The sequence below is a fragment of the Cavia porcellus genome, unplaced genomic scaffold (assembly GCF_034190915.1).
Source record: "Cavia porcellus strain 051 isolate PalLab524CR breed Dunkin Hartley unplaced genomic scaffold, mCavPor4.1 scaffold_11, whole genome shotgun sequence".
NCBI lineage: Eukaryota > Metazoa > Chordata > Mammalia > Rodentia > Caviidae > Cavia > Cavia porcellus.
Genome location: NW_026947494.1, coordinates 8,603,977 through 8,631,349, shown reverse-complemented (window position 1 = coordinate 8,631,349; position 27,373 = coordinate 8,603,977). Strand labels below are relative to the sequence as shown.

General features: G+C 40.5%; 1 protein-coding gene across 7 annotated transcripts in view; it reads left to right on the top strand.

Moving 5' to 3' along the window:
• Positions 1-27,373, top strand: part of Ctnnd2 (catenin delta 2) — an 813,816-nt gene that overhangs the window by 420,991 nt on the left and 365,452 nt on the right. The window lies entirely within an intron of this gene.

The window sequence follows — 27,373 nt, the reverse complement described above, 5'->3', positions numbered from 1 at the left end:
GCAGCTGAAGAAGGATTAGATTGTCGTTCTCATTGTTTTAGAGTTCCTAGTTCTCACAGTGGTTCTGCTACAAAGGTAACGTGATATTAGGGGACTCTAATGCCTACATTAAAGATGACCATGGAGGGAACATACCAACAATCAGCCCAGCATGATGGTGGTGCATGCCTTTGAGTCCCCCACTCTGGAAGGCTGAGGCAGGAGGATCATATGTTCAACCTCTACCCGGGAAACCTAGGAACTTATTAAGACCCTGGCAAAACCAAACAAACTGGGAAGCAGCAGCCATGGGTTCAGTCCCCAGTACTGTCACAAAATAAGCAACCATCGTGATAGAGGGGCAGTGCTGCAGATACCAATTTGGTTACGCACATGCACAAGTTATCTCTGATTAATTTTTACATTACTATCCATTTATGTCTCTTGGTTGTGGGACATAGTTTGCTTATATAAAACTAAACTGTCTAGTTACTAAAGTTTCACCATCTTTGGAAGTAGGAAAAAAATGTTCAAATGGGAAGGTGAATGAGGGAGGGGAAGGAAAAAAAGAAATAGAAGTAAAAAGTGGAATCAGTGCTTTTTTAGGTGGGAGGGAAAGAAAGGCTGAAGGGAGGGAGGTGAACGGGGAAGAAAAGAATCAAGATAGGTCATATACAGGTACAAATTCCCACAATGAATGTGATCACTATGTATATGGGAAGGGTATCCATACAGTTAATTTTAAAAGATGAAGTCTCACTAATAGCATCTATTAATTTGAAAGTCTGAATGTAGGAATTGAAAGGGTTGCTGGCCCAGACCGGACACTTTAGCCAGGAAAAGCCTCAGCCGGAATTAGGGAGCTCCTGCCTCCCCCACCCCTAGACATTTACCTGTAACCCTATACCCCCACCCCTAAAAACCTGTCCCTGGCGCCAAACGTGTGCCAATGAAATATCTGTACATCCCTAATATCCCTTAGGGTTCACCCCAGACCGAGGCTACTTATGTGCCTCACTCCACGTGTTCCAGAGAGAGAGATCACCAGCCCCGGGGTGGAGATGCTGCGCCCCGGAGGGTCGGGGGTCTCTCCCTGCATTCCCAAAATAAAGGTTACTTATATTTTATACTTATCTTTTCAGCCACCACCACCGGCCAGTCCTTCCCCTTCCTCCCCTTCTCAGACCTAACAGGAACCTCATTTGCTCTCTGGTACTGAGAATGACTGAACACATGTTTTTTTCCTTCAAAATCATGAAGGAACCTGTCTATGCAATGGCTGCCTTCGGATATATGTTTACATTTGAAATCGGTCTTTTCAGAAATCCCTGTTTTGTCTCTGAGCTACAGTGACAAGGGCCTGCAATAACCATGCTAAGCTTGGTGTGCTCTCGGTGCTGTGTGAGGAGCAAACCTGGCCGAATGCGTTTGGTAGTTAGTGATGATGTTGCCTCCAACCGTGTGAGTCTTGCTTGAGAGGCTGAAGTTTAACCACCACTGCTGCCACCACTGTCCTCCTGCAGAGGGTGACCTACAGCTCAGTGTCGTAGTCCCAAGAACATTTAGAGTGACCTTGAATAGCATCTTCTATGGATTTGCTGGCTGCCATGTGTAGCATCCGAGAAAACCTCACACATATGGTTTCCTGCATGGCCAGAAACATAGGGAACCACTCGCTTCACACAAGTGACACGCAGAGGGGAGGACTTTTGGAGCCAGGCTCTGCAAAAGGCGAAGAGGGGACACAAGTCCTTGGACCATAATGTAATCCTCTTAAAAACATTTAATCAAAACAATACAGTGTTAGTAGGACCATGAAGTGGAACATCTCTGACAGATGAAAATATAATGCTATCGTCTTTTTTGGCCTGGTTTGTAAGAATGGATGTGGCCCATCTGTTGGCTATGGAAGTTTTGAAATAATTTTACTTATCTGAATAATTTAATTATTTCATAAGCTTGTTCATTAAATTCACAAATTCGCACTCAGACTGATGACACCGTAAGTTACTGATCGCAGTTGATGTGATGCAGTCTTCCCAGCTGCATCTGTACCACTGGGTGTGAATGATATCAGTAGCAGTAACAGTTGAACAGAAAGGCAAATGCTTTAATGTGCACAGCTAGGGAAAAGTTGCAATGGTGTGGTTCCACATGGGACTGACTCATTTTCTCCACATAGAATATTCTGCTTCTCCCTGTCCTGTTGTTTTCCACAGCACCCACCCAAGGCCTGTCCAGGTTCCAAAGTTCATCTGAGCACCTGCAGTAGAGAAACTTCTCCCGTGGCCATTGTGTCTCGGGCAATCTGTGCTCACTTCGTGGCATGTGGATGGCAGCTGACATCTGTGTAAGGACCTCCTGCATCCAGCCACCGTGTCCTGTCCCATGGCCGTACTGCAGAGCTCTATGACTCAGAAGTTAAAGGGACAGTAGATGGCCTCCAGGGCCCGCCCTGACATTCCTGGTGTCCCTTTAGTGGATTAGTGGTCGGGTAACACTAGAGCTTCCTATTTTTAATATTCGCGTAAAAAGTATTTTTAAAAGTTATCTATCACATCGGTAAGTCATAGAATGGCAAGGGTTGTCGGCCACCACCAGAAACCGGGAAAGAAGAGGAAAGGTCACCCACAAAGCCTTCTGGGAGGACATGGTCTGGCCAACAGCAGATTTAAGATTTTCAGCCTCCAGAATGCTCAAGAAAACACCTTCCTGTTGTTAGAGCCCCCTCCACTGGTGATACTGCAACCTGAGACTGCTGAGTTCCTCTCTGGCTTTTAGGGCAAGCGGACCCCCCACACTCATTTGGGATTGAGTGGACCTGCTTACCCTTAGCAGGTCCTGCACAACTGTGCTTCCCAGATCCATGCACCCCCTACCCCTGGCCAGAGTGTGGTGTTCCACACAGGGCTGCAGGACTGCTCGGGGCTCTCCCTGCCTGCTGTCCTCTACAGGTTCCAGAGGTACCGGCTCTGCAGGTCTCGAAGCTTCTATGATCCTGTGATTGCTCATCTTCATATCCAGCACACTGGCCACGGGGGACTATGCACAGTGAATTTAGGCTTGGGGAGCATTTGAAGTGTAGGAACGGTCAGTTGTTTACAAAATGCTTGGTCCGTATGGATGTTCACAGTTCTCCTGTTCTACAGCCCGCCACCATCGGTTCCTTTCAGGCTGCCTCTTGTGGAAAAAATATTTTCATCAGTAATTTTTAAATAATAAAAGTCTGAAGACAATGCATTGTGTAGTCACAGAATCTCCAAAGCCATCAGGTGAGAGGAGTTCCCCAGTCACCTAGTACTTTATGTGGAACCTCTTACCTGTCTGCAGTGCATGCAGCAAGTTTGTTCTCTGCTGTTCACTTCAGGAACCTTGGTTTCCTGAGTCTTGGCATTAGGTCCGTGCCCACATAACCCAGTTAGCGTCTTTCCAAGCTAATGTTTCTGAACCGAGGTAAACAGAGCCAGCAGTCAACGCTGCTGATGGGAGTAATTAATCACTTTTCTCATCCGTGAGTGTGAAGGAAATCGTGACATTGTAAAGCAGCCAGTAAACAGGTGGTGCTGGCATGAATAGAGGAATTAAGAAGAAAGAAATTAATGGTTCACCAGTGCCAAGTGGCTGTTGTGCCACCCAGCAAGGTGGGTACTGTGGTGACATCTTGGAAGAGAGACCTGAAAGCCATAAACACGTGCTGAGGAATCCCACGTGTTTAAAATATGGTTCAAGTTTGGACCTCGTTTGATAGATTTCTGAATTTTAAAAAAAGTGTTTTCCTGCACCTTGGTCACATCAGTGGGTTTTCCCCATTATTTAGAATGCTGGGGGCCCCGGGGATTTACTCAGTTGCATAAGCGCCTGCCTGGCAAGCAGTAGGTCATGTGTTGGATCTCCAGTACCAAAAAAAAAAACCCTATAGAATGCTGGTGAATTTCATGCTATGTTTATTTTTCCAGAATAATGATATACAACCTACAGGAAGGTACAGATGTGTAAGAAAGTAGAGAAACTAGAGGAAAAAAAATTTCTGAAGAAAAATTTTAAGAGAATTTAAATTAAGTAGTGCATATTAACACATATTTACATAAAGATGCACACACATCTTTTGGGGAATCTGAAGTCAAAGTCAGAGTCTAGATTTATCATAATAAACAGCTGAGCTGCTTTGCACGCCAGCTTCGTTATAACAGTGTCTTCTCACTGGGTCACATTGATGGGTTTTCTTCCATATACTTGCCTGATAAAATGTCAGTACAATCAACATATACTTTTTGTGTACTCTGGGCCTTCCGTACTCTTCCTTCTTCTCCTTCTGATGAGAAGTGGATGAAAAACATTTGAAATGTATGTATTATAATATACATAGTATATATTTTAGATTACATGTGTATTGTATGTATTATAGATTACATATATTAAATATTATATATATGCATTCAATGCAATAAGACATGCAATGTAATAAGATAGAATACATTTCCTTTCGTAATCACGCTAATTAGTACCCATCTTAGACTTCAGAAGTGATTTGGTTCAAAGCCAGTGCTTCTGAAGCTTACTTAATTGAGTATTGGAAAGTCTTCAGCCAAAACAATCAGATTTCCCAAGCTACCCTCTAAATTCATGGCATAAGGGAAAGTTGGTTGCTTCAAATTAACTTTCTTACCAGTGTTAAATGAGTTACCATTTAGTTATTGTACCAAATACTTCTGATAACACTAATATATTGTCTGTGTTTATTTATTCAGCATTAGTGTATTTTCATAATTCCAAGTCACTGAGCCAAATCTACCACAAACTAGACAATACTTTTGGATATTCACAAAAGATTCTGAGTTGCCAATTTAACAAAAGCATATTCTTTTTAATATAAAAGTTGACTGCACAAAAAATCAATATATAAACTATTTTTAAACATTCATGTACTATTTTGATTTAAGCATAAGGATTTGTTTATATGGGATATTTATGTTATAGATATATAACCCTTTTTAGATTTTTCTTCAGTTATAGACTATTGCATGCATATTTCCTTAATAAAACAGCCTGTTATGGTAGAACACACATAGAACTGGGGAACTGAGGCAAGAGGATCACCTTGAGTCTGAAGCCAACCTGGACTGGCTGCACAGTTCAAAGCCAGTCGGAACTATACACTGAGACCCTGCCTCAAAACCAGCCAACCAAATGAGCAAATAAACAAACAGCTAAGTAAAAAAGAGAAATTCAGCTCTCCTTAAGTGAGTTTTATACTTAGATTCAAATTTGAGGTGTTTTATGGAAATTTAAAGATTTGAATAATTAGTGAAACTATGTGGGACGTTCATCTTGAGGAATTATTACAAAGGGAACAACTCACTGAAAACTCCAGTGATTCACTCTCACTATATGTAAGTGAATCTCATCAGTATAAAACAAATTAAGTAAATTATAGACAGATGTGTGGAGTTTTTAATATTTATAGTGGAGGATGCTTGTCTTAATGTCCCTTGAGGGAAATATGCTAACAAAAAGAATACTGTGTGCTTTCTAAAAAGCTAGATATTCTTCAACATTATCTTTGCTTAGATCTAATCTTTATGTAATTCCTTGATTTTATATATTCATATTCTATGCAATTAGGAAACTTATTTATTTAGAATTTCAAGTTTTTATTTGACTTATTAACTCAATGTTAAATTCAGATTTAAAAAACTGCTTATCCAAGCTGTCCTTGAATCTTTGCCAGACTAATTATAAACCGTATTTTTAGGAAAGAAATTCGTAAAGTTAGTCAAGAACTCTAAAATAGTTTCATTTTTCCCAATAATTTCAATTCAGTGGCAATTCTAAAAATTTGTCCAAAATAAACGCATCCTTGCATAGATCACTAATTACAGAAATATACACTTATTTATATGCATAACCTGATGTATATTTATTATGTATTAAATTTATATTCAGAATTTAATAAGTTAACTTATTAAAGTATAAAGAATATTTAAATTTTGCAACATATTTATAAAAACCTGGTTTTAGCTATTATAAATTATTTTACCAAGGCTGAAATTCAGGGAAAAGTGATAACAAAACAGTGACCAGTAAAAACTGCTGTGGTTTTATTTTTTGTAAAATAATAACAGAAAATTACATTAACTGAAAGTGATGAAATATAATACAGTGAAATGCCACAAAGATTATCTCTCGTGGAATTTTAACTGATTTACTTTTTTAAGTTTTTAATTGAATTTCTAAAATTTTACTATAAATACTTATCACATTTTTTAAATTTAAGAAGTAATTTAAGAAGTATATTAAGAGGAATGTCATCTCTGACAAGTGTGGAAGAAAAACTGTATCAGAAAGCCGCACCGGCCTATTTGCTACTGCAATTTCTATGTCAGATATTTAAAGATGAAAAAAGTGTCAGGTAATTAGGGGCCCAGCACTGAAGCACAGATTGGAAGAAATATCTTGTTAATGGTCACATTAACTGATGATTAAGGAAGAAGTCAGTCTGACTGATGCGTTTCCCCCAGATTCCCTGAGGAAGCTGAGTTACTGCCCAACAGCTTCCTGGGTCCTCTTGGAGAAGATTCCAGACCTCTGTAAGGGTTTAAGCATTTTTCGTTTTTGCTTTTTTTTAAAAACAAAAAAATTGTAAACATAATGAACTCAATAATGAAATGGCCTACGGGTATTTTTTGCATTTATATTACATTTCTCTGTAAGTGAAATTATACATCACAAGATTATACACAGTTGTAGAAAAAATTCTAAAATATAACTAGTTGGGGGGTTTTGGGTATTAATGCCATGCCACACATTTTAGTAACAAATGAAAATAATTACCAAACATGGTCCTGATACAGTGTTATTTCTAACTTTGCCTCACAGCAGAATTGTCATCCTTAAAAATTCAATTTACTAATGATATGTTTCCATCTCTTTAAATGAATGAAATGCATTCTTCTAAGCCCAAAATTCTGTCTTCTGGCAACTATAGTAACTTCCTATTTTCTGTTTTTCAATGAAAGCCAATCAGACATTGACAAAATAGATTCTCTCTCCGCACAATTGTATTTGCACTCTATTTAAGTTTATCCTACAGAAGCTAAAGTAGAGCCTGAAAATTTTGTAGATCAATAATAACTGTCCATGATCTCTGGAAGTTAAATTTTAATTTTTGTAAGTTTCATATCTATTCCTACATTACATTTTTAACATATTTGGAATTTGTGATAAGTATATAACAACATATACATATAGGCCCTTGACAGTCATTATGAATATTGGTCACTATATTTTCAATTCTGATGCTGTGAGCTTTAAGACAGTGTTTGGAAGTCAAAATACATTTTAGTCTTCTCAGTTTCTAAATATAAATTCAGATTATTTCCTAATATTTCTTATTTGGAAATTCCTTACAGCCAATCTATTCTCATTCAATAGTTCAATATAAGAATTCAGAAGTACATTTTTATTTGCTTGGAGCTTTTCATAAGCATTTCCATGTTCTCAAGTTAAATTGCCTATCTTTTAAGTAGTTTTAAAAAACCACATACAAGGATTACAGCATACCAGGGCCCCAGCTCTGGGATTTAAAGGTAACAATTGGGTTTGAAAAGAATAAAAGCTTATAATTTCTTTTAAAGATACAATGCACCATTGTTCACAGAGAGTACTGATGCTGGGAACAGCCCCATCTATCAACTGGAATAGTGGCAAAGTCACTCTTTAATGAAAGAATTTATGAGACACTAAGCAGAGAGGAGAGAAGCTTGTTATATTGGGCAAATCACCACCGAAATAACGTTACACTGACTTTTTGGTTATTTATAAGGAAGGAACCTTATTCCTGTTTTGCTCCAGACAGTTTTGATTTCTGCCAGTTATCCTAGTCTAGTTAGATAAATCCTCCTCCTTAAACTTCACACTGGTCCAACTTGAACCATAATTCAAATTATTCATGTGAAACAACCCATATTTGTGCATTCCTCTCTTCGTGGGATAGCTGCGTAGCTGTTCCATGTGTAGCTCATCAATGACAAAGGGATAGGAAAGAAAGGGCTCGGGAAAGCGCCCCTGGCTTCTGACCACATCTGAAAGGAAAGTCCATCTCCTGGGGTCACACGGTCTTTGGGCTCTTCTCACCTCCGACACCAGGTCCCCTTGGTAGACTGAGCCCTCCCTAAGGCTCTGGTTGCCAATCCAAGCCTGTTCCATGGGACAGCTTGGCCTTCACATTAACCGATGTGAAGCCTGAAGCCAAGGGGGGAAGAATAAACAGTACAAACACCAACGACATGCGGATCATGTAGACTGAGTTTTCTGCAGAAGCCAGGCCTTCGAGGCTTTAGTTTTCCCCTTGCTGTGCAACGGTTTTAACTTGCTGTCATCCAATATGCGGATTCTTGCTGTCGCTCCGTCTGCTATTGGATTCCTGTTCAGGAAGTCTTTTCTTCTACCTACGACTTCACACGTCACCCTTATGTCTTCTTTGAGCAATTTCAAAGTTTTTGGTCTTATCTGTAGGTCTTTGATTCATTTTGATTGATCTTTGCTCAGGGCGGGAGATAAGGATCCAGTTTCAGTCTTTCAGAAGTGGATGCCCGGGTTTCCCGATACAGCTCATTAAAAAGACTGTCTTTTCTCCACTATATTTTTGGCTGTTTTGTCTACAATGGGATGGCTGTCATTTCGTGGGTTTCTTCCTGTGTCCTCTGTTTGTTCTGTTGGTGCATGTGTCTATTTTTGTCCAGTACCGTTCTGTTTTTGTTATTATGAATTTCTAGTATAGTTTGAAATTGGGTAATGCGGTGTCTCTGTCCTTGCTCTTTGGGGTTAGGATTGCTTTGGCTGTTCTTTGTGTTTCAGTGTAAATCTTAGGATTTTTTTATGTCTTTGGAGAGCATCACTGGTATTTTGACGAGGATTGCATTTAATGTGTGGGTCACTTTTGATGAAATGGCACTTTGGCAATGTTAATTCTGCTAATCTATGAACATGGGAGGGTCTTCTCATCTTCCAGTGTCGTCTCCGAGGCTGGACCTGGAGACCATCATGTTGAGTGAAATAAACCAGACTCAGAGAGACAACATCAAATGTTCTGCAGGAAGCAATGAAATGGAGCAGAATGAAAAAGAGCGGTAGAAAGGTAGAAATGAGAGGAATAAGACGGGAGGCCTAAGAGAGCAAGGTAAAGGTACGAGAGTGGGTCATGAAGGAACAAACAGCAAATTACCCGCATTGAAACCCCTCACCTCCAAGCGTGTGCCATCAGGGGAGGAGGACAGAGCAAGGAAGCGGGGGGTAGTGACAATGGTTAGTGCCCACAGGACTCTGCCCAAATGTAACCTGTGCCTTTATATAGCAAGCAAAATGGGATTCGAGGAAAAAGCAAGTCCTTTAAGTGGGGCTACATACTGTCATTTTTCATGAAATTAAAGGAGTTTCTGAAAGGTCTAAATTTATACTTTCATAGATCCTGATTAAGCTTTCTGATCTTAACTAAGAAATTAATGGCCTTGATAATAATAATAGTCTACATTACAAGAGATGTGTGAGAACACACAGGTATTCTCCCTTCATACTCTGTAGAGCACAAAGTTTAACGGTTGTGTTTTTCTCAGTGACTCATTTCTTCTATTTTTAAACATCTGCTCACTACAAATATAGCAATCATCGGAGTACTCTTAGAACTCCTTTTCTCCTTTGTGATGATGAAATCAGATACAGACTGGAGGCAGTGATTGTGCGGGGATTGAAGCCAGGGTTCAGCGGATGCTGGGCATGAGCTCCATCTCCAAGTGACCATATATACTTCCCAACACCTTTTGCAGCTCTTGTATGAGAATTAGATGCTCCCAAACAATTGCTGGAACCTTTCCCAGACAGCCACTCTAATCGTCTGTGTTGAATCTATATTCATGCTGGTACCTCCTTGAATCTTTGCCTTGCTGTCCTCAGCCACTAAAGAGTTCCCCATAGGTGGTAGACACGCAAAGATTCACTTGGTGATTGAATGATGGAGTGAATCTGAGTTTAAAAATGCCAGCAATACATTAGCAGTTGGATTTTCTTTATTGGATTGCCTCTAAGGATAACATTCTGTTTGTCCAGGTTTGTGGGTGCAGTTTGACAAGGGGCGGCTAGAGGTTTTATTGTTTATTGGAGGTCCCCTTAGCACTGCTCCCCAGGAAGGGCCGCTCAGCATCAGTTCTGGACAGAGTCTCAGGGTCTCCTTCCGGTGGTCACACATGCTAGGCTCACCTCAGCCTGCTGCACAGAGAGGCTGCACAACCTGCTGTACTGAGCCTCCATGAATCACACATTCAGATTTGTAAACCTGGTGCATCAGAGGAGCCTTAGTCACAGAGAAGCATAGGATGCTGGTGTGAAGGTGCTTGTGGGAAATTCTTTGTAACACATCCTTGAATCAGGCCACTGTGTCACCTGCAGGGATACCCAGGTCTCTCCAAAATATTTCCCAAATATTGGCCTTTAGGATTTCTTGCAAAGTGGCCCCTTGTACTTGTACTCTTCCCAGAAAATGCTCTCAGAAGAAAGGAATCTCTGCAATCCAACTTGGTTTCTGCTTTCACACGGAATTGAGAATTCCTGTCCTGAATGCACAGTAACTCATAAGCATCAGGAGAGCGTCCAGCTGACTCATCCTTCCAAAGCCTAGAGTACAGAGCAATTGGGAAGGTTTACTCTCCAGTGAAAATGCACACACTGAAAGGTGCATTGTTGAGTTTTTACAAAGCTTGAGTATTTCCAGTTGGTGCTTCAGAACTTTCTTTTAATTACTAGTACTACAAAAACTGGCAGCAAAAATGATGGGAAAACTTTAACAATTGCGTTTTCTAAATAAAATTGTGTGTGTATATGTGTGTGTGTATGTATATATATACATATACATATATATATATATATTTAGTGGTCTTTTTGAGACAGGGATCTCACTATGCAGTTCAGCTAGCCTTGAGCTCACTTTGTAGCCCAGGCTCGTCTTGAACTTGCAACAATCCTCCTGCCTCAGCCTCCTGAGTGCTGGGATTATAGGCGTGCACCACCATGCCAGGCTATGATAGCTTATATTTTAATCCCTAAACTGAGGTGAAGGCTGAATGCTTTACAGTATTTCATTTTTGTTTTGTGAAATTAATCAAAACAAAAGGGGAATATAGTGAACATCTTCAGAAAGGCACTGACTGTGGCCACTCCTGAACACTCTGTAAAGAAATTCAGGTAAAAATACTTAAAAACACACTGCACTGAGAATACCACTTGTATTAATAAGCAAATAAATAAATTCCTTTCTCTGTCCCTACTGTAAAAGTCAATTCAGGCTGCACTAATTTTAGAGAGGTCTTATAATGTGGGACTTTCTCTGCCCTGCATCTGCCACAAGTTGGTCCTATTCCCAACAGTACAAGCTCCTGGAAGGTATCAACTCTATGTGTAGTGGTTGCTTCTCCCACTGGGCAGCACCTAAGAGGAGGAGGAAGCTTCTCTGAGAGAAAGTCTAACCTCCCTGTGAGCTACAAGCCTGTCATGCACAGAAAGAGCGCTGTTTTGTTAGTGTTGATGGTGGTAGTAGTGGGTGCACGTGTGTGTGTTCACGTGCATAAATACAAAGGTTTAGCAGATGATGGCAAAATAAACACACATTTCCATTTGTTTTGTACATTGACATTCTGTGTCCTTTCATTGTGAAAGAAAATGAAGTCATTTTCCATGCTAGTGTAATAATTATATAAAATTGTCACTATCAACAGGATTTGATTTTTTAGTGTCTTCCTGTATTGTAAAGATCAAAGAAGACAAAAAAGGAAATAGAGTTGTTAAAGACATATATTTAATTGTCTTCACCTACATCATTATTTTTGCACTGTTAACCACATATATGGTACGGCAAGAGAAATATGTTGTACCAGAGTCTGGGGAAGTCATTTTGTTTTCTGTTCCACATCAGAATTTTACTTCTTTTTGTCTGTATTTTTCACATTAACTCTGAATGGGTAAAGAAAAAGATCTCTTTATTTTTCAGCAGGAAAAATGCAAATGAACACCACCGTTAGAACTAACACCTAGCAGATTACATTTGCTTTGCTGGTTATTTCTTCCCGGTTAAAGGATCATTTTCTCCGAGGTGGATAATGACTTGTCTTTGGAAAACAGTTGAGAACCCAGCTCCTGCAGACTCTCATCGCTTTGCTTTGCATTGCTACAAAATGACAGTCTCTTGTGCCATGCTGCATTTTCCAAGACAGGGGTTCATTTGAACTCTTCATCTGTGGCTGCACAACTTCGAAATGAGTCCAACAGGAACTGAATCAACAGCACCAGCTCATTTCATTTAGCCCAGAAAGCCCATCAGGTGATGAGGATTTGGTGGGTTCCTCACCAGCCAGAGGAAATCAGCAGATGAAGAATGCAGGCTGTCTTTGCTGGCTCTGAGTGTCCTGAGCTGATTTGTCAGAGCTGGACCTGGGTCCCGCCCTATCCGCTCTGTTCCCTTCAACAAACACGGTGACCTCCAGTGCAGAACAGGGACAGGTGACACTACTGAGTTCTGATTCGTGATGGATTTCCCCGGCTAGAAGCCACTAGGAACACAGTTGGAACATTTCTAAGTAAAACAATGTTTAGTTTCGGAGGAAGTTTGTGTAAAAGAATGAAAAACTGCAGAGGCTTCAGGGGGAAAATTAGTTTTTCCTAGTCTCTAGGATGGAGAGAATACAAGAATTGAAAAACAAGAGAGGATTGCTATAAAGTATAAAATAGTAGTGGTACTTGAAAAGGGTAGGTTTTTATTAGATGTGAACAACACACACACACACACACACACACACACACACACACACACACGGGAATAATATTTTCCTAGGATAGTTTTCTCTTGGATCATAGTGCATGTTGAAGGAAAAAAAAAGTATATATAGATGTGTAAAAAAAAAGTTGCATTTTTAATTCATTAATTTGTCACAATACCCTGTTAAAGTAACAAGTGTTTATTTAGTGTATAAGGCAATGATAAGGTGTGAGAATTCAGGCACTGAATTGCGATTTTTTTTCCTGAAAGAAACTGTAAATTATTCACTCACAAGATTTAAGACAGAAGTATAATACAAGTGATATAGTCCCCTTTGTCACAGAACAAGCCTAAGGGAGCTCAGTGCAGTGCCATGGGTAAAGGCTGCACATCCCCTGTGAGACGGAGCCCTGCCTACACCGACTCTGCCCGCTTCCACCTGTGAACACCTGTGTCACCATCGCCCGTCAGCACCTCCTGCTGGGGGAAGCACAGGTGAATCCCATTTGGTCTCTGGCTGCCAGGAGTTCATGTTTGGGCAAAGACAAACATTAGCTGGTTATCCCAGCATGCTTCAATAAGCCATAAAGCTGCTGTGGGATCTCAGAGGATGCAAGGACTCATTCAGCCCTCTCCGCAGCAGGTGGCTGAGATGGGGTCCTTGAGGTAGTTTGGGGGGCTCCTGCGGAGAAGCCTGGTTTGCTTTATCAGCAATGGGTGATCGCGGATGGCTTTTGAATAGGAATTCCTTGATCAGATTCTGGTGGTATTGGAGAGAACCTGTTGGGTCAAATCAGTGCAGACCTGAGGAGCAGGAGGAGGCAGGTGGGTAGCCTGCAGCTGAGGAGAGGCCCCGGGAGGAATTCAGAGTATCCTATCTGCAGCAGGGACTTCGGATACATTTTCATTTAATTCCCACAATGGCCGTCTGAGATAGATGATGTGCACATAATTCTCAATGCCAGGTGTAAAAATAGAGCCCATCATTCAAAAAACAGGGCACAGATGCCATGAAGCTGGGCTTGCTGACCCCAGCCTACAGCCCAGCATTCTGGGAGGTTGGCCAGGAAAGATCCCATCTTTGTACCACTCCTGGTTGGCTTAGTAACAGTGACATCCTGTCTCAAAATAAAATTTTTTTTTAAATTAAATTGAATAGGTAATGTACCTCAGATGCAAAGCTCTGGGTTTAACCCTTGGTACCATCAAAAATAATTATTAAAAAGTAATAAAACCTTTTTGTTTGTTTCATGGTGTATCTCTCAACTTCCTGTTTAATTCTAATTTTTAAAAAAATAAAATTTTAAATCACTAACATGAATCCTACTACTCCTTTATGTTTTGCTACTTGAGATTTAAGTACATACAACTTTTATAAGAGCATGCAACTTTTGCACAGAATCACTGGCCATACAGAGTTCATATTTCAGGGCCAGACATGCACATGCATTTCATGTTATCAAGAAAAACTCTGCATAGACCACCTCGACTGTTTTTCACTTTCTGTTATGCTCCTTTTTGTAGTCAGGAAATATGCATGCAGAGAACAATTAGAATCAGGACTCAGAATTTATAATATTATTTTATGATGGTCACCCAGAGTTAACACAAGGAAGGGCAGGAAATCAGCCCACAACACTAAAGACGTACAATATTCAGCCAAGGGCCTGGATCCCACAGCAATGTCCTGCATTAGTCCAGGTGAAGACCCAGAGTCCCTGACAATGCCTCCCACAGTCCAGCTGGAAGTCTAGAGCCCACGAGAAGGACTCACACCCCTGGTTTACGGATCCATGCTGGGAAGGCCCAAAGGTCAGCAGTGGAAGCTAGGAAGTCCATGCCAGTGGGGTGAAGGAGCTGTGCTGGTAGGTTGAGAGTTCTATGCTGGAGCCGAGAAGTCATGCTCAAAATAAGGACCGGGGCTGTCCTGAAAAACACCACAGCCATCCTCAGTGAACACGGAGGTTCCAAGCTCTTCAACAATAAGAACAGTTGAGTACATGCCAGGAAGCCAAGTGACAATTTCATCCTGGAGACCAAGCAACACACGTTTCCCCCCCCCCGCCAGGAAGTGATGCTCCATGTGAGGACCAGAGCTCCTCCAAGAGAACCAACAGCTCAAACAGCAACACCTAGAGAAAACCCACAACACCTCAGTGCCTTTTTTCTCCTCCCCATCTCTATTTATGCTGGCAACTTTCCTCAGGTGGACTTCTACGCTCAGCACCATGGTGATTTAGTTCTGCTACAGTTAAGTTGACCACCAGTTTTTAATCTATAACACTGGTCTTCTCCCTACGTTCTCTTACGGAGGAGAAAGAAGGATCTAACAGGAAATGGGACTGCAGTGGCCGTCACTTACTTCTCGCTCATCATTTTCAGCTTTTATTGGTTGGCTGATACCGGGTAGAAGGCTCAACAGAGAGGAGATGATCCTGGTCCTTGACCTTGGGGTCTTCACTGGCATAAAGTTCTGGTTCCAAGGCAAAGAATGGGTGTGCTCACCTTCCCTGTGCTTTCAGTCTTACCCGGCGCCCACAGTAGTTGGTGGCCCTACAGGCACCGCGAACACCATACATGGAAGAGCAAGAAACAGGACACACCACATACGGGGCCCAGCTCAGTCTGTCACTCAGATGCCACTGCTCCCTCAGACTTTGCTTGCAGAGACAGAGCTAAGCACTCCCAAAGGTCAACAGTACAGCTGCAACCCAGCTAGAGGACCCTTTCTGCTTGGAAAATAACTAAGAAGCAGTACAATGGGTAAAGGAGACTTTGGATAAATTGATTAAGAGTCTTTGTCAGTGGGAAGTTACTTTCTTAGCACACATTGGCCCGTGCACATGACACATCTTAATTCTTTTTATGTCCACCTCCTCTCCTCCACGCCTCACTCCATCGCCTGTCTTTTATTTTGCTCTTTAGTTTATGTAAACTATGGATTTCTCATGTAAGAGAAGCCAGGCAATATTTCAGTTTGTGAGTCCTATTTATTTCACTTAACATCATGAACTCAGGGTGCATCCCTGTTCTTATGGATGACTCAGATTTATCCTATTTAAATAAAAATTTCCTGCAACTCAGCAATTCCCCCTCAAGGTGTCTTCCAGAAAGTATTAGAAACATCATATGACAGGAATGCACACATACCCCCTGTCTGTAGCGGCATAACTGTGGCTTCTGTGTCCATCAGAACATGAATGGGTAAAGAAAATGTGGTGTTTGTGTATTTACACAGGAAAAACTTGACAGGAAAACCCCTACCAAGGCAATAGAAGGAGTGAGTTTCCAACAGCGTTTTCAGCAGTGAGCGGACAGTGCACATAAAGGATCTCAATAATGTCTGGGAAGATGTGCTTTAAACACCCTAAGAACATAAGAGGATACTTCAACTCATGGACTTCTATGGCTGTGACGGGTGCATTTTTAGTGAGACCTCACACTCACCTCCTCATTTGTTCCTAAAAAAGAGAACTTCAGCATACACACAGCTGCCCTCTTCCGTTTCTCCACAATCAATTTGGAAAGCAACAGACAAAAGTTGCCAACCATGGAGACCAGACAGTGGACCAGAACAGACGCAAGCAGACTGGCTCTGCTGTCCCCCAACCCCAGCAAATTACCAGGAAGAGCGGCAGTGAATCTGCCAGGTGACAGCCTCGCTTGAATGAATACGCTTCCAGACAGCCAATGCATTATACTTTGTGAGGTCTCCAGGACTCGCAGTGCATGCATTAAGACTTGTACTTTGCTCCAGTACGGTAAGCCAAGACATCATTGTACATGGTCCTGAAAACATATGGCAACAGAAATGAATACTGGATCTTGATGAGCAGGAAAGCTGAGACATAATGCGTGAGTTTTCCTTCAGTGACAGCACAATTCCTTGCATCCGAGTGACAGTGAGACCGTGAGTGCTGCATTACGTTGCAGACAGAACTCTTCATTCACAGAACAAAGCCGAAGTGAGCAGGGCGGAGTCCGCTGGCCTGGGCTGATAGGAAAGAGGAACAAAAGGAAAATCATGCATGAGCGGTGCCTGTGTTTTTTCTTTCTCTCTTTTCCATCTCCATTTTTCTCTTTCTTCTTTCTTCTACTCACAATCTTCCTTTTACTCTAGTGCAATTATTATGAGAAACTTTGAGTAATAGCTTGTATGTAGAAAAATCACGTTAGGGGAAAAGTGTGTGAAGCATTGCCAAACTCTAATTTTAATTTTTTGCTTTTTATTTGGAAATCACTGTAGAATCATAGGAAGATTCAAAATCAACTACACAGGAAAACCACTTCTTAATGCACCCAATACCTGCCAGTGTAATATGTTGCCTAAACAATAGAGTAGTGTAACCAGGAAATTGACATTGGTATGATCTAAAGAATTCCCCAGGTCTCCATGCCTCGTGTGTGTGTGTGTGTGTGTGTGTGTGTGTGTGTGTGTATGATCACTACTATGTACATTTATCACTTAAGTTTCTTTGGGCAACCAACACCACAATCAAGATTCAGGATCTTTCCGGCACACAAATTGCCCCTCAACCTACTGCTTCTTAGATACACACACCCTCTTCTGTCCCTAAGCTCTTCAGCCACAAATCTGTCCTGTACTTATTTAATTTTATATTACAAAATTACTACCTTGTTCACTCAGCATAATTTCTTTGAGGGTTGTTGTTTACTGCATACATGAGCAAGCCATTCCTTTTTCCTGCTAAACATGTTTCCTTATACGATGTGTCCATTTGCTTTAACATTCATTTACTGAAGAGTATTTGGTTATTTCTAGCCTTTGGGAATTGTATACAGACCTGTTCTGAGAATTTCTTCACTCTTTAAGTGTTTTCACAGAACTTTTGGGTAGTATTAGACGACTCTTCATGGTCAAAAGACTATGATTATTCTTCAGCAAGTTAAGACCTAGAAAAACATAAGGATTTTTACACATGAATATTGAATCGTTTCTGTTCTAAGAAGGCATTAAAATTAAAATTTATTGTTACAAATCATGTGTTGGAATCTAGGATTTTAGAAAATCAATTTCATTCTTGTGAAATAAGCAGTGCTTTTGCATGCATTTCCATTAAATTTCTCCGAGGGGTTAGTTTCATCTTATAAACTCATGTCTGTTTCAGTCAAACGCAATGCCCAGGGTTTGGCACACCTGTGATAAACAACATACAGGAAGCAAGAGTAGGTGGAAGAGGAGTGAGAGTGAGTCAGTGTGTCTGAGACGAAGAGGGGAGCGCACCCAGAGACACCCCACACACTCATGTGCATAATTGCACACACACTCACACCCCCAGGAGAACCAGGAAAATGCAAGTCTCCTCCATCTCTCTGCCCAAAGATTGCCCCTAACATTAAGGACCTATCTTAATGAAGATTATTTATCAGGGATAATTTGGGAACAAAAATATTTTGTCTAAAAGATGTAAAAGACTGAAATTTGGAGCATCTCCAAACCTTGAGCAGACACACAAATGACTCTTCTCCCACCAAATATCAGACGTAAATGATCCTGCTGCAAAATACAGTGAGCTGTGTCTATACTTTCTGGATCATAGCCTGAAAAGTTCAAGTTCATCAAATCTGAACTGTCAGTGTAATCATATGTAATACTGTTGAACTGTCAGTGTAAATATGTATAATGCTACTGCATTTAGTCATGGACTACACAGACACTTTATTGATTTGGAAACCACTTCAAAATATTATAAGATCCACTGGTTAGTTGATGAACAATAATCTAGACCATCTAGAATTGCAGCTTACCATATTAAAATATTTTGAATCCCCATCAGCAAAGATATTTTAGCACTGTATTTTCTAAAATGGTTAGAAATATTGCATTTACTACAGTAAATTTCTTGTGTTCAACTGTAGCTATTTTCAAACTCATTCCTAGCCCATGCATGAGAAATTTCTCAAGAAATAATGCAAAAAAATAAAAGAAACTTATATTTTGTAGTGAATTATTTGTTTCTGCTCCTGATACTGAATTTTAAAAATAATGTCTAATAACTCATAATATATCTATGATCAAGTCCAAAAGAATTCTATCAAAAGAATTCAAAGAAAAGCACCTTGAGTGTATTGCTTTCCCGGGTCAGAGCCTGGCTTTTGTGTTCACAGCATACTGAGCATGACTGAGCCTTGGGTAACTCTTTGTGGTTGTTGGGAATTGAGTCTTTATTCTGAAGCAATTTAAACCTGCGGAGTGTGTGTGCCTCATGTTGGTGTAGCTCTGGCTGACTCCTACCCAGATTTGACAGTGCCCCAGTGCTCTGATCACCATGAGAGCCCTGTGTGGCCAGATGGTGGTGAAGGAGCCCCAGAACTCTCCCAAGTACTGTGATAATGTATCAGTTCCCGGCACCAACCAAATTAGCTTAAGAATATGGATTTTCTCTGCCTCCAACTAAAAGGAATTAATAATAGCAATTTGGGTCTGATTTATTCTCTCCCGTGGTTTTGAAAAGAGTGACTAGTCTTTCCCATTTTCCTTACCACAAGAACGATGCCATTTGCCACACGAGGCGCCCTGGACGGCACTGATTGGAAAAGTTGGGATTTAGAAGCAGAGCGTCTTTCTCTGTAAATCACAGGCTACCTTTGCACTGCACCAGTTTTGTAGGGGAAAAAAGAGAGACAATATAAATTCTGCATGTCCTGTGACAGGTGCCTATGATAGTACTTATTGGTGCTAAGTACAGACGTGTCAAGTCCCTATGATCAATAAGCTTAACTTCTTTCAGTTCTGTGAATCAGCAGTATTTTTCCAGCCCTTAGTTCTTCTGTGTTTAATAGCAGTGGTTTGTTTGTGGTTTCTTCGTGTTTGGGGGATGAACAAATAGTACTTTCTATGTTCCTGACACTGCTCTACAGTTTGCACAAGCCTCAAAAACTTAACTTTCATAGGATATTTCTCGGGAAAATACCAACAGTATACCCATTTTGCAAATAAGGAAGCTGGGTCTAAGACAAGAAGCAACTTGCTAGACTTTGCATGGCCCCATGTGCCTTGTTCCCATCTCTTCATGCAGCAATTCCCCCAGTTCTGTGCACTTATCTACAGTGTGTTTACCCCTTTGCACCATTACATCAGGTTTCCATTGCTATAACAAAGAACTTGAGATAGTAAACACAGAAGGAGGAAAAGTTTATCTGTGTCCACAGTTTTGGAGGTTCTAGAACATGATCAGCTGGGCTCTTGCTCTGGTCCTCTGTGGAAAAATTAGCAGAGTGAACCTTGCACTTCATGAATCACAGAGAACAAAAGGAAGAGAAGGGCCCATAGCCCTGTAATCCCCACAGGAGGCCCAGTCTCCAGAGGCCCTTCCCAGGGTTCCACCTCCTTCCAATAGAGCCACCCGACAGCCAAGCATGTCACACATGGACCCCTGCAGGACACTCGATGCCCAAACTGTGGCAGTGCTCATCCAGCACTGGCAGTGTGTCTCTTCTGTATTTCACAGCTACAGTGAGTGCACACTGAGAGTGCGTGGGGATTTTCTCGTCCCGTTTCCCCAGCACTTTGAAGGCAGCAGCCACCATAGCCATGTATTTTACTAATGTCTTCTTTTCCCATTTCTTCATCTCTGTTGCCATGTTGGCCCTGTACAGTGGCCTGCAAGAAACACACCACGTCCAGATTTTAAAAAATATAACATGAAAGACACATTGCCAGTAATTCCCCTCTACTTACTGTCCCTCACCTGGGACAGATTTATGCCCTCATTCCATCACTTTCCGAAGCAGCTCTGGAAGCGCCCTTTTCGGAGTCTCGTGGTATGCTGTGATACAGAACTGCGGTGATTGCTGCTGCCCAGTGCCATTCCACGGAAAGGCCACTTTGTAAAAACACCACCACCGTGTGCGCTCATCTACTTTATGGGCTGTGTGTGGCATCTGCAAGTTCTGACCTCCCTCAAGGTCAAAATGACCATGAACAATATCTTTTTTGGGGCATAAAGGATTTTTTATTTTAAAAACAAAACAAAAAAAAATAATACAAAAGTTTTTGAAAAAGAAAATTAACTTTAGTTACTATATTGTATATTTTTATTGTGAGAGTAGTTCAGATTATAAGATATAGGCATAAAAATGGTCAATCAATGAAAACAAACTTGTTTTTGGTAAACTAACAGAATCTCGTAGCATAGTTACCTAACGTATACATATATGTTTGTAATTAAGTGTAAAATTATGGAGGCAGCCAGGGTAGCACAACTAAAGATGCCTTTTAATTTAAATACTAACTGTATTTTTCATTCATTTTTCAGACCATAGCTTACAGTGAGCCATAATTAATCAATTTGTAATTATCAATACTGATAATTTATAACGATGTTACCCAGGATAAATCTTAAGTTAGAAACTACTTATGCAATTCTATACTTCCTTAAGATGTACCAACCCCCGATCACCTAAGATATATCACCTAAATAAAAGACCCCTTCAGTCCTCTCGGGTCTGCACGCAGAGTGCAGGCGTGGCCCGTGGCTTTTTAGGTTGAAGGCATCAGAACTGATTCCAGACCAGCGAGGCTGGTTGCATTCTGCACTTGCTAACGCAGTACACTCCTGGTCTCCTCATCTAGCAGCATCACAACATATAAGGAGACTCCAGAAAGAGCACTTTGGAAAGCGCTCTTTGGACAGTGAAAGAATAAGGGGATAAATCTATCTCAGGTGAGGGGCAGTGAAGTCCCCAGATACTCTCGGCATGCACTTACTGTGGCTGTGAAATACAGAAGAGAAACACTGCCAGTGCTTTATGACCATTATCACAGTTTAGGAATAGTTAAATCACAAAGAAGATACATGGTCTAAGGAAAAAAAAAACAGGCATGCCATTTGTACGGTGGAGATAGAATTCCACGTCCAATTGTGAATGTTTCACCGGCTGTTGTGGAAGCAACAGGCTGTGGGCTAAAGGGAAGGCAGTTCCACAAAATGTTCTGCGGGAAGTGAGGTTCTTCACCAACTCAAAGGACCCATTGCTTGACACACTGCACTGAGGAGAGAGCTGCGGTGGCCTAAAGCAGACTTCTGTGGCAGCCACTTCTCACCACCTTTCCTACACCCCTTACATTTCTGCAGCATTTGGAAATTGTGACCAAAGTCATGCTATTTCACAGCGCTATTCATGTGAGATGCTCATGTAAACCTAGCTACTAAAAATAATTTTAGAATACAAGGTCGGGTCATGTGACACCATCAGTATGAGAATCTCTGGCACTACAGGCAAAAATCAAACATTCGTTTGGAAGCAATTTATTTTACAACACTTTGCCTGGTTTATGTTTTAGGTACATTGCTTAAGTTGAAAGCAGATGGACAGAAATCCCGTAGTTCTGTCTCTTTATTTCATTTTGAAAGATATTGAGAGCAGTAACACTCCAGATGTTTGAGATTGATGCTCAGGGCATCGAAAAGCTGAAAATAAGAAAATGTATTTGAGCAGGTTTATAAGAGACAGAATAACAGTAGTAATGATTTGCTTTCTGTCTCCTCCTGACATTAAGGAAACCTTCTGAGCTTTCATATTATTATTTGAAATGACCTGAAGGTGTGTAAGTAGACTGTCACGCTGGAAATGGCAAGGGTGTGAATCACTTCTCCAGGCACCGAGAGGCAATTCTTTGGCTTAAACTAGTTTGTCCTGTCCTATTTCATGCCCTTGGAACTTGGAAGTTTTTAGTTGCTTACTAGAAATGTTCAAACTAGTTCCAACTTGAAACACCGTAAAAGTGAGTTTGTCATTTTTCTCACATGTTACATTCGGGGGAAAAGGAATTGTGTCTCTAAACATTAGTTTTCCCTATGCTTTGTCCTTATATTTTTCAGAGTTTTAGGCCTCATGAAAGTTACAATTAATGATTCTAATAATGGTAAGAATATTCTGTAGAATGGAATTCATGTAGTTATATGAGCACTCAGCTAAACATATTTCCAAATGCGAAAACCGTAGTTTATTCTGAAATATTTTTAAATTAATGGTAACATTTTGTCCTAATGATTAAAGGTCGCTCTCAGTTTTTATAAAATCATTCCAATCAAAGGACTTTTTCTCTTTAGTCTTTCCTTAAACTCACTTCTCCTTCCCCCAGGTCATGGCCATCATTAATGTGACATCTTTTCAGTCCATATATTTATATGCATGGAGTACATGTGTATATTTGTATATAATACTATATAGTCAGTGCTTAGAAAATCCATGGAATTGAAATCTTGCAGCACAAATCCTATGTGTACAACTTGAATTATTTTTCTCCACATCTAAGTTTTGATAACTCCATATATTTTTACATCTGCCTAATTTATTTTAACTGCTGAGTTGTATTCACATTTATATGGCCAGGAATAGCCTCATGGATTGTCCAGATGTTTCCCTGATGTCCTCCCTTACCTGCAGTGGTGACAGTCATTTGCCCATCTCTTCACTGTCAGGCTTCCAAATGTGGTGGCGATCTGAGGGGTGTAGAAAAGTACAGTGTGTTTAGTGCTTATTCTTCCAATTCTTTAATTTGTTCAATGGCCACACAGTCTTGATTTTTCTATTGCACATGAACTGTGCACAATTGTTGGCCACCCTTTTATTGATTTTTTGAAATCGCTCTCTCACGGATTTGTGTGAGTTGCATACATGTACAGGACATGAATGCTTTGTAAATTATATACATTTACCAATGGATAATGTCTTCTCTCAAATGTGTTTTTGTTTTTCAGTTTCGTTTGTACGATTAGCTTTAGTCACATACAAGTTTAATTTCCATGCATTTAGATATGTGACTAGGAAAGTTCAGAAAGTGCAAACCCAAGGTCATACTCCTGGTTCCATGAGCTGCCTACAGTGAGACTGCCAGCGAATTCCTTAGCATCTCTAAACCTCAGCTTCATTTTCTATAAAATGGAAGCATCACTTCTCTCCAAAGTTTTGTCCTGGTGGACTATAGGTGTAACTCAACAACATTAGGGTGTTTACAGGAGATCTAAGAGAGAGGCAGAGACAGAAAGAGAGAGGGAGAGGGTGGGAGGAAGGGAGAAAAGAAAAGAAGAAAGGAAACGAAGGAATGAAGGAAAGAAAGATGAACAAAGAAAAAAGTGTGGTTATGAAGATGAATTGCAAGTCCATTAGAACATTGCTTGGTACAAAGGGAGAGCCTTCAAAGTATTACCCTGTAGGATTGCTCTTTAAATACATTTCTCTAAAATCCCTACATAATACTTGAGGTGTCTGTATATTTTTCAGGGTTAAATGCTATTTGTGGGCGTCCTGGTTATTCATCTGTGCTTTCCTCAGAGTTCCTGGGTCCTGCACTTCACACATAGGTATATTTAAGTACCTATGTACTAATCTAAATTATATCTATATTTTTCTTAAATTTAACTCTTTAGAGGTGATTTCTGTTTCAAGGAACAGTGTTACAGCAGGGAAGACAAACTTTTCTTCCTGAAATTGAACATGCATGGGGTTACAATAGCTTCAGAAAGGATTTTTCAATTATATTGTTGATTATGTAATTGGAGAAGGTAAACCATGGGTGCTTGCTAGTACCTGATAGGAGAGTCCTGAGACACAAGCATGATCCATGTTTATTATATAACAATTTGTTTCCTGTTGTAAAACACTCACCTTACAGTACTTTTAAGGGAAGAAATCAAATGCATAAAATATGTGACTGTAGAATCACCTGCAGAGTGTGAAGTGTGTACTTGAAGAAGTAAAATCTGAAGTCTTGGGATTCCTATTCTCTACGATAATCAGTTACATTTTTTAATGCATTTTAACTGTGTTAAAGGAATCGGGGAAATGACTAAAATGATTAATGTTTTTTGTCTGTGCGGAAGGAAGGTGCTCTGCTTTGAGAGATAGTTTTATATTCACTGCTAATGCTATTTTTTTCAATTGTAGCAAAAATATTTCTTCTTGTTTCTATTGCATCATAAAATTGAAATACATTTGAAACAGATGAAGAGGAAAATAAATATTATATAATACCATGGTATGAAGCCGTACCCATAAAATCACCCATTATTGAGCAGTGAAATCCCACAGGATGAACTAAACTGTTTCCACCTTCTTCTGTTGTAGTACGGTTGCTCGGGACATTTTCATCCAGCTCAGTGCTGTGGAAGCAGGAACTGAGAAGCAGGCAACGCCCTATAAAGGAGACTGATATGAATGCACATTTCTATATTGCTCATTGGGGCGTTTACCCTACAGACCCCAGCTGTACCGCAGCTTCAGAGTTCTAATATGGCAGTGATGTAGCTCTCGCTCTTGCTCGATGTTCTTTGTAGGGTGGTGGAAGTCTCCATCTCATGTGGGGACTCAGGGACCCACACTAGCACAGGGCTGAAGAAGAGGGACAGCATGCAGACGTCATGCCCACCCTCCCTCTCTCAGCTCTGCGCTGACCCTGTCTTCCTGCAAGGGCTGAGCGGTGCGGTGCTCAGGTTCCGGGAGGAAGGGAGAGCAGGACTCTGCAGAGCCTGGAGTGACTTCCAGTCCTCGGTTACCCATGCTGTCTTAGCTGGGAAGTAACCTAAGTGAGCTTCCGGCCATGGCAGGGGACTGTGAATGAGGAGTGGGATTTTAGGTGGGCAGATTCCTGTCCATCTCTGCTGAGCTCTTCAGCAGCTGTGAGGTCAAGCTGTAAATCCCACCTACACAAGTGTCCTGTGGTGGTGGTGGAATGGTAGCGCCTTGGTATGCAGGCGACATTCAGTTGGTAGTCCATAGCTATACTGGTAAAGGCATATCATAGTGAGAGGTATTAGCAAATTCTGGAGGATCTAACTGAGAACGTTCTTATTGTATCAGAAAATATGTTGCATCAGTTTTCTGGGGCTTCCATAACAAATTAGCTCCAGTGGCTGTTTAAAGCAATGCAAATTTATTCTCATGATTTTAGAGGCCAAAGCTGCAAACTCAGGGAGACTTTGCAGGCGGCTTCAGGCAATCCTTGGCTTGCAGGTCCATCACCCAATCTCTGCCTCCATCCTCCCATGCTCTCTTTCCCTGTTTGTGTGTCACCTCTTCTGTCTCTTATAAAGACATTAGTCATTCAAATTAGAGCCCTCTTTGATGATTCAGAATGATCTCATCTGAAAATCATGAATTACATCTGCAAAAGTCCTTTTTCCCGTAAGTTACCATTAACAAGTTTCAGGGCTGTGATTTTAACTCATTTTTTCAGGGAAAAATGGCCATTGCTCAGCACTCTACAATACAGAAGCACTTTGTATCCCTATGCAAGTCCATGGCACATGCATGCCTGGAGTGTTATACCATCTTGGAAATTTGTCCAGACTTGAAATATAGAAGAATAATGTCGTGAAGCAGCTTTAAATTCATAGCAGCTCAGTAGTGAGAATAGTGTCTGATGGTTTTCAAAGTTAGCAACAGGTAAGATTCATCACAGGAAATTGTCAGTGTGGATTCCTATAGATTTTTGAAGTTTCTGGTGCGACCTAATGTTCATATATTTAAAAACTGCTACAGATGAATCTGACACAAGTAAATACTTGAAATTACTTAGAATCAAAATGCCTACCATCTACTCCAGCCTTTTCAAATGATCAAAGAGACTGATGTTTATACATTAATATTGCTATATTTACATCCTTGAAAAATGATTAATAGCCTTCTTGGAGGATTTAAATAGCTAGGATGACTATGGCTCAGACTTATTCTTGGATGTTACAAGAGATTGCAATATAGTAAAGGCTTCTTACTAAGTGAAGCTGCCTTGTAATTTTAAATATTTCTATTTTAAGGGTCACTATGTAGTTAGATGTAGACTTCATATACGTAATGCCATACCTTTCTGATTCAAAAAATAGTTGCATGGGACTGAATTTTTGAAACTCTCATTTCATGCATCAGTTTTTTCTGTAGCTCTCATTAGAGAGAAATCATTTTCCAGTGTGTTAATATAGGTTGGCTTAGGAGCAAGACGCCCTATACAAGTCATGTGTTTCTTAAGGGACTGTTCTTTTATTCATGTATGTCAATCATGGCTTTCCTGAACATTGATTTACACCAGATTTTCCTTTCTCTCCCGTAAATGAATTCAGAAGCACAGATTAAAGGTCTCAAATCTACTTGCTGCTGAGGAACTGATAAGCTATTCATACAAGCTGCTTGATCAGAGGAAAAGATCAGATGAAATAAGGGTAGAAAACCACTCCCAACATGGTATCTGTGAGCGTTCTCATGAAGTGCTAACGTATTACAGAGGGACCGTGTAGAAAGAGCCTTCATATGTTTACACTTAGAAATTTAAATTCATTTGTTTCTTTTATGTTTAATATAACATTCAAAATACCTGTGCTACGTACCTGTTCCACTTGGAACTGTGTCATTGGCATTCTGTATGTATGAACAAGTCCTCTTAGCTGATTATTTTATATGATGTATCGTTAGGTGAGAACTTTGCAAACATATATTCAGTTGGTGGTAAAGTGTTATTTTTTTGAATTACACAATTTAAGCTATAAAGATCAATGGAAAGGAAGTAGTCATAAGAAATATCAACATGAAGGCAAAGGTTCATTTTATCTTCTTTGTAATGAAAAACAAATAGTTGTT